General features: G+C 51.9%; 1 protein-coding gene across 9 annotated transcripts in view; it reads left to right on the plus strand.

Annotated features, from left to right (window-relative positions):
* The first annotated feature begins 204 nt into the window (after window positions 1-204).
* LOC115390166 (CREB3 regulatory factor-like) overlaps window positions 205-6,496 on the plus strand; it is a 33,614-nt gene continuing 27,322 nt past the window's right edge. For 4 of the 9 annotated variants that reach the window (XR_003931652.1, XR_003931651.1, XM_030093927.1 and 1 more), the window contains exons 1-2: window positions 205-289; window positions 1,478-1,546. The gene's annotated coding sequence lies outside the window, so the exon portion shown is untranslated. Of the gene's footprint in view, window positions 290-1,160; window positions 1,547-5,322; window positions 5,489-6,496 lie in introns of those variants that run through there. The other 5 variants (XM_030093931.1, XM_030093930.1, XM_030093934.1 and 2 more) reach the window with 5 other exon arrangements.

Below are 6,496 nucleotides of genomic sequence, written 5' to 3' on the forward strand. Positions count from 1 at the left end.
GTAAATTTATTTAGATAGCTGCATTTAGAGTATATAAAAACCTGAATCCAGCAGTGTAGCTTTAAACCCCAGTGTTCTTTGGGAATTAAACTGTTTGGATTTTGTCAGTCTGGCCCCGGTTGTGTAAACGTCACCAGTATTTTATTGTGAAAGGCCCGACCGGAAGTGTCCCGTGCTCCTCTCGCGCGCTGCCTCGCGCTTCGGGATTATTGGTAAACTCAGATGAACTCAATCCTCCGCTGAGGACCGCGAGTGTTTTCATAGCTGACACACTTCCCATTTCCAGCAGGTCAGTCTCACACACACTCGCACACACTCGCATACACACTCTCCGTCTCTCACACACACACAGCTGCTTCTGTCGCCTTTTGTTTACACCGGAGACGCGCAAACAACAACAAAACAACAACAACAACAACAGCAGCAGCAGGAGCGCTGGAGGAAGTCTGCTCCGAACACTTCCAGAGAAGTTTAGTTAATAAAAAAATTAAAAAGGAAAAAACAACTGCCCTCAGTGTGCGTGCGCGCGCGCGTGTGAAGTGTTGTTGCCCCCCTTTATCTCCAGAGCAGCAGGCTGGTTACCCCGGCGGCGGAGGAGGGGGCCGGACGGTCCTACTACCATCTTTTTTTCTGAAAGCTGCAAACTGAACTTCCTGCATGGCGGTGCGGGGCGTGCGGGGCGTGCGGGGGCGCGGGGGGCGCGTTTAACGGGCCGGGAGCGCGCCCGCCGCCGCGGTCCGTGCGCTCTCCTCCCGCGGATGGTGCGGAGTAACATCATCCGGAGAGGCCGAGGCCGACATTTTCCCCCCCGGTCCGGAGGCGCGTCCAGGCGGCGGGGACAGCCGAGGGCACGCGCAGAGGTAAAAATAAATAAATAAATAAAATAAAATAAATAAATAAGAGAGGGAAGCAGAATGGCGCCCGGCGCGGGGTCACTGGACAGCCCGCCGGTTTACCGGTTCAAAACATGGCTCCTTTCACGCGGAGCGCAACAAACACGCGCATTTCTTATTGTCACTGCTCCCTGTGTTCAGTCTTTCCCCCGCTCCCCCCCTTCAGCTGTAAGAACGAGTCCTCCGGTCCGGCGTCCCCTCTGCCGGTCCGCTCTCCTCATCATGTTTTCACGTGTCCAGCCTGTCTTCGTGCGCACGAGCCTCCATTTTCTGTTAAAATAGTAAGTTGGGGCCGGTGAAGTGGCTGGAAGTTGTCCCGAGCCTGCAGCAGCACCTGCAGGTGGGAGCAGCAGCAGCCGAAGTTCGTCCCTGATTTATTCCTCAAACTTTAATGTTTCACAACAAGAAGGAGAAAAAGAAAAGTGCGAGCCGGATGCATCTTCTTCTCTTTGTTTTTTCTTTTTTTTTTTAATTTCTCTGCGCGAGAGGCTGGATCCGCGCGCTCTCGGTCCGTATTAACAATTAATGTTGGACATCCGGTGGCAGTGCCAGCTGCGCCCCATTTTATTGTTGTCTGTGCGCAGAGAGGATCCGCTCGCCTCGGCTGGAGACTCCGGAGCGGCGGCGCTGGATGCGGCGGCGGCTGCTTCTCGGTAGGAATCGCAGCTTTAATTCTCTGATTTGTGTGTGCGGGGTTTGCTTGTTTGTTTGTTTGTTTGTTTGTTTTTGTGTGAAAGTGCAGAGAATGAAGTGCGTGTGCGTGCGAAACGTGAGGCGGCTGGATGCGGGCAGCGCGGTGCCATGCGGGACACGCTGCTGGCTCTGCCACCATGGCACCTTCCCTCCTTCCCTCCCTCCGCGCCGCTCCGGCTGCTCATCCAGCTGTGCGGCCAGCGGCGGCCGGCGGCGGCGGGCCCGGCCCCTCGTGTCCTCCGTCCACATCCCGGCTCCCCGCGCGCTCCCCGCCGCTGCCCGGCTCTCGGTCCGGGGGAGCGGGGGATGCGCTCCGGAGGCGAAGGGGCGGCTGATCGGGGCCATCGCAGCTCCAAGGACACGCAGAGAGAGGCGGGTCGTTTCAGGGTGTTTGCTACAGAAACACGAGGAGAAATCCTCTCCTTCCTGTTTGATTCTCTTTTCTTATTTTCAGTCAATTAGGAGCTCAGCTTTGTCCTCCGCTCCAGTTTTTTTTTCTTTTTTGGGAGCCATAATTTGGAAAATTGGCTTCCCAGACAGCCTCTCCTCCTCCTCCTCCTCCTCCTCCTCCTCCTCCTCCTGCTGCTGCTGCTCCCCCTCCCCGCCTCCTGCTCCTTGTTTTCGGCCACACTCCCTGCCATCACGGCCTCTCCTCCCCTCTCCTCTCCTCCACCCCCCCCCCCCCCCCCCCCCCCTCCATCTTTCTCCTCTCATTTTTTTCAGACTCCAGGTTCATTGTCTGGTCACGCCGGTCACCGCCGCCAGATTAACGCGGTCAGATTAACGCGGCCAGATTAACACTGCCGCGTGCGTTTGGCACATTTCTGGATGAGATTATTTAAAGTTGCAATGCTTTTATTTTGAAATCAACTTAAGGCAAGTTTTAAATTGGAAGGAGATGAGACCTTCTGGGACAAAAACATCTCATTTGCCTTATTGATGCTCTATAACCTCAAAATGTCAGATTTGTCCTCAACGTAATTTAACCACCTTCATTATCACAGTTTTTTTACATTTTGTCAGTCAAACATTTAGTGATCAGTCACATCAAAGCAAAATATTAAATATTTTCTTTGCCATTAATCTCAGAATCATCTCCATCCTTTAATTCTGCAGAATGGAGGAAACAGACTGTAAAAAGTAATCATGACTCGTTTCTTCACTCATTTTATTCAGTCGAGCAAATATTATCAAGATAATAAATACAACCATAAGACACTGGAAGATGTGAAGATTAAAATCTTGTAAATGGTAGTTTTACTCAGGCACACTGAGAGTGAAAATAAAGTCATGTTTCGGACACTTTCAGGGATTACGTGCGATTTGAACAGCGGAGCAGAGTTTTTAGGTTTTAAAGCTGAGGTGAGCCTGTCGGACCTCCACACGGCTTCAGCATCCTCTGCTCCGAACCTCACTCCGATGGACAGTCTGACACCCGAAGCGCTGTCCAGTAAAACGCAACAGGCGAGAAGTCACTTTTCTGAAAACGCTCCAACTCCGTCTCCATGGAAACATCAGGGAAAACACACCTTCTGTCAAACCAGGGCGAGCATTAGGTCTCCTGCACATGCTCAGTAGATGTTCAGAGTGTGTTGTGATAATCAGCAGTGCCCGCTCGTGGCCCAACATTCTTCTGATGTTTCCTTGGAAACGGACATCAGGCGGCGCCGGCTCCTCCCGGTTCGGCGCCCGCTGCCATCGTATTGAAAACCATCATTTTTAACACTGTCTCCAATTTATCAGACAAATTACAGGAAAATCGCAAACATCAATAAAAATATCAGTGTCCTCCTTAGCACAAAATAGGAACTCTATAAATAACTAAATAATAATAATAATAATAATAATAATAATAATACTATTCACAATAATAATAATTAATAAAACATCAAAACACTTTAATTCACCATCATGTGGACACAATGACTCGAAACTCAAGCTACGTTTACACTGTGCCATATTTATTTATTTATACTCAAACGTGTGTGAGTGTTTGTGTGTGTGTATTTTAACATTACACCTGGTACAATCAGATGCAGTAAAATTAACCGGGTAGTGATCAATCAATCAAACTTTATTTGTAAAGCACTTTTCATATTCATAAAAACAACACAAAGTGCTGAACAGTAAAAACGGTCATATTAAAAAAAAGAATAAAAATCGGTATGCACCACACACACATTGATTGACATTTTAAATCAACGTGAGCTTTTCTCTTTTAACTGTTTTTAGTAAAACCTAACTTCAGTAAAATTACACTTGAGGTGAATTTTTTCCTGGTTTTGTGGCGCCCCCTGGAGGCCGCGGTGCCTTGACCTGTGTAGCCTAATGGGCCACCAGCTAGTAAATAATCAGATCTGTCAGTTAAAGGCTTTTTGTTCATTTAGTGACACATTGCTGAGATAATAATGATCAGTCACACGTACACGCTTCCTGTCCCTCAGCATCAGTCTGAACTGGAACCCTCCATTAATTTGTGTTTTCCAGAGGTTTTTGAAAGTTGCTATTTAACTTCATCACTGAGAGTTTAGGTCTTAGGCCCGGAAGCTTCATTCCTCACTGCCTGACTGAAAAATGGACCGTCCTCTCAGGTTCTCCTGTCTCCTGTACTCCGAAGACGGCTGGACGCCGGCAGATCTGTCGTCGTTCGTTATGTTGATCTCAGACAGACCGAGCAGCTGTACAGAGACTCTGGCTTCGCTCCTGGATGAATCCTGAGAGCTGGAGGCTGATCCGGGCGGCACCGAGCCGCCGCCCGGTTCCTGGCCGCTGGTCTGGACTCTGGGCCCTCGGTGGCGGAACCAGCCGTGGCGAGGGTCTGGCCCGCTTTCTGTACTTTGCATTTTTTATGCCCACACAGTGTGCAGGGTAATTGCTGCGCTGCATTAATAATACAGCAATGGAGGAGGCAGCCGCGCACACAGACACACACACACACACACACACACACACACACGCGCGGTAGTATTGTGAGGCCGGAAAGACGTCAGGAGGTCTTCTGTGGTCAGGAAAATAAAGGCGGGGGGGGGGGGGGGTAGGTTTAGCGAGGCACCAGATGAGCTGTAACCTCCTCACCCTGCGGATGCTCTCCTATACGCCGTCACTGTGTGTGTTACATAAGCCGCGCTGCCGCCGCCGCCGCTGTCTGATGTTTACAGAGGTGTAAACGTCTGAGCGTGAGGCCGCTGCCTGTCGACCCGCAGCCGCCCGTTTCCATGTCGCCGTGCGGCGAACCCTGCCTGTCAGGGTGTATTTACAAGCGGAGACCTTTGGACCCAGTCCTGCGACGAACCGCAGAAAGCGATTGTCATGCTGTTGTTGTTGCGGGCGAAGGGCTCGGTCCTGGGTCCCGGACCGGGCGCCGTCAGACTCGCAGAAATCTGTTTGCTTCATGGTCTCACGGCGTCTGTTTACCTTGTCAACACGGCGAATGCCTGGACGGGCGCCGCGCTCGCACACAGCAGATTAAAGGACACGGCGAACGGCGCGTCTCAGAGGTTGGACGGTCTGAGCTCCGGCCTGGACGCAGCTCCTCCTCAGCCTGCCCGCTTGGAGGCTGACCTCCGCCGCTTCACCCTCAGGTGAACTCTCCACAGCGAGCGTGGCTGTTTTCCGGTGAGGGGGAGTGTTACTGCTCCACGGCTCGTTTCATCCACTTGAAAAACTGCGTGTGTGTGTCTCACAAGTGTTTGTGTACACACCATGTTGGTAGCTGGCTTGCTCCGTGTGCCAAATACCAGTTTTCCGCGTGGCGTGCCAAGGCAGTGTCATAACCGCCCCGCCGATCCTCATTTCCTCATTCTTGCGCGCCTGAGGTCAATCCGCCGAGAACATACCATGGCATTGTTCTGGAGCGGCGGAGCTCCTGGCGGGGTGAGCTGCTCTCTCCGGCTTTTCCGCAGGTACTGAACGGTACATCTGCATGATTCCTGCACTGCGCCTGTGTGTGTGTGTGTGTGTGTGTGTGAGTGAGTGTGTGTGTGAGAGAATCGGGGTTAATGTTGCTCGGTGTTTCATCATGTTGCCATGTCGGGCCTCCGCTCGTCTCCGCCGAGGCACAGCCAGGCAGCCGGATCGGCCCGGCGGTGTCGGGACGCCGAGGCCTGGCGTCGGAGCAACACCGGCTTTGTTTGACGCATGAAAACGGCTGAAACCCGGCAGTTAATCATTCCGGGGAGGAAGCTGGAGCTTCAGTCTTGCTCGGACATGATTAAAACGGCGTCGCGCGGCTGCACCGGTGACATTTTCTTCATCACGGCGCTGCATGTCGCTGGAAGGAAGACACTAACGCTTCCTCTCATTCCACTCGCAACTAAACCGCAGCAGCTTTATTTATTATTACTACAGACAAACGCCGCCGCCCGCCGCTGTCAGGACGTCTGGCTTCTCACTGGATGAAATAATCAACGCTGTTCTGCTCCGAGTCTGTTTTTCTAACCGCCGACTCCGCCAGTCGCCCTCACCTCACTGGCTTCTCATTTAGCCAGACGGCAGCTAACGCTTAGCCCCGCCCCCTTCCCTCTGCCTGCTCCACACTGCCACGGACGACACCTGGACTATTGAGCAGGAAGTCGAGAGGCTGGGGAGGAGCGACCCCTGACCCCTCCATTTAAAGTGAAGGCGGAGGATTGCTGTTGTGTTTCGGGGTCCGTTTAAATGACAGCGTCGCTGAAAAGGCAACTTTTTGAAAATGCCGCAACTCCATCGCTATGGAAACGGGGGCATTTTCACTAAATGTCCTCACTTTCACCGTTTGGCGATCCAGTAACACACACTGGGCCCATCTGTGGGTGTGTTTGTTTTGAGACCAATCGGATGTTAGTTAAATATGACTCGTTATTTTCTTCCGTTGTGTGTTTGTCTGCGCTGCAGTTTGTTTTCCCTCCTTGTTTTTCTCGAGGTATGAAATA

The sequence above is a fragment of the Salarias fasciatus genome, chromosome 6 (assembly GCF_902148845.1).
Source record: "Salarias fasciatus chromosome 6, fSalaFa1.1, whole genome shotgun sequence".
NCBI classification, from domain to species: Eukaryota; Metazoa; Chordata; class Actinopteri; order Blenniiformes; family Blenniidae; genus Salarias; species Salarias fasciatus.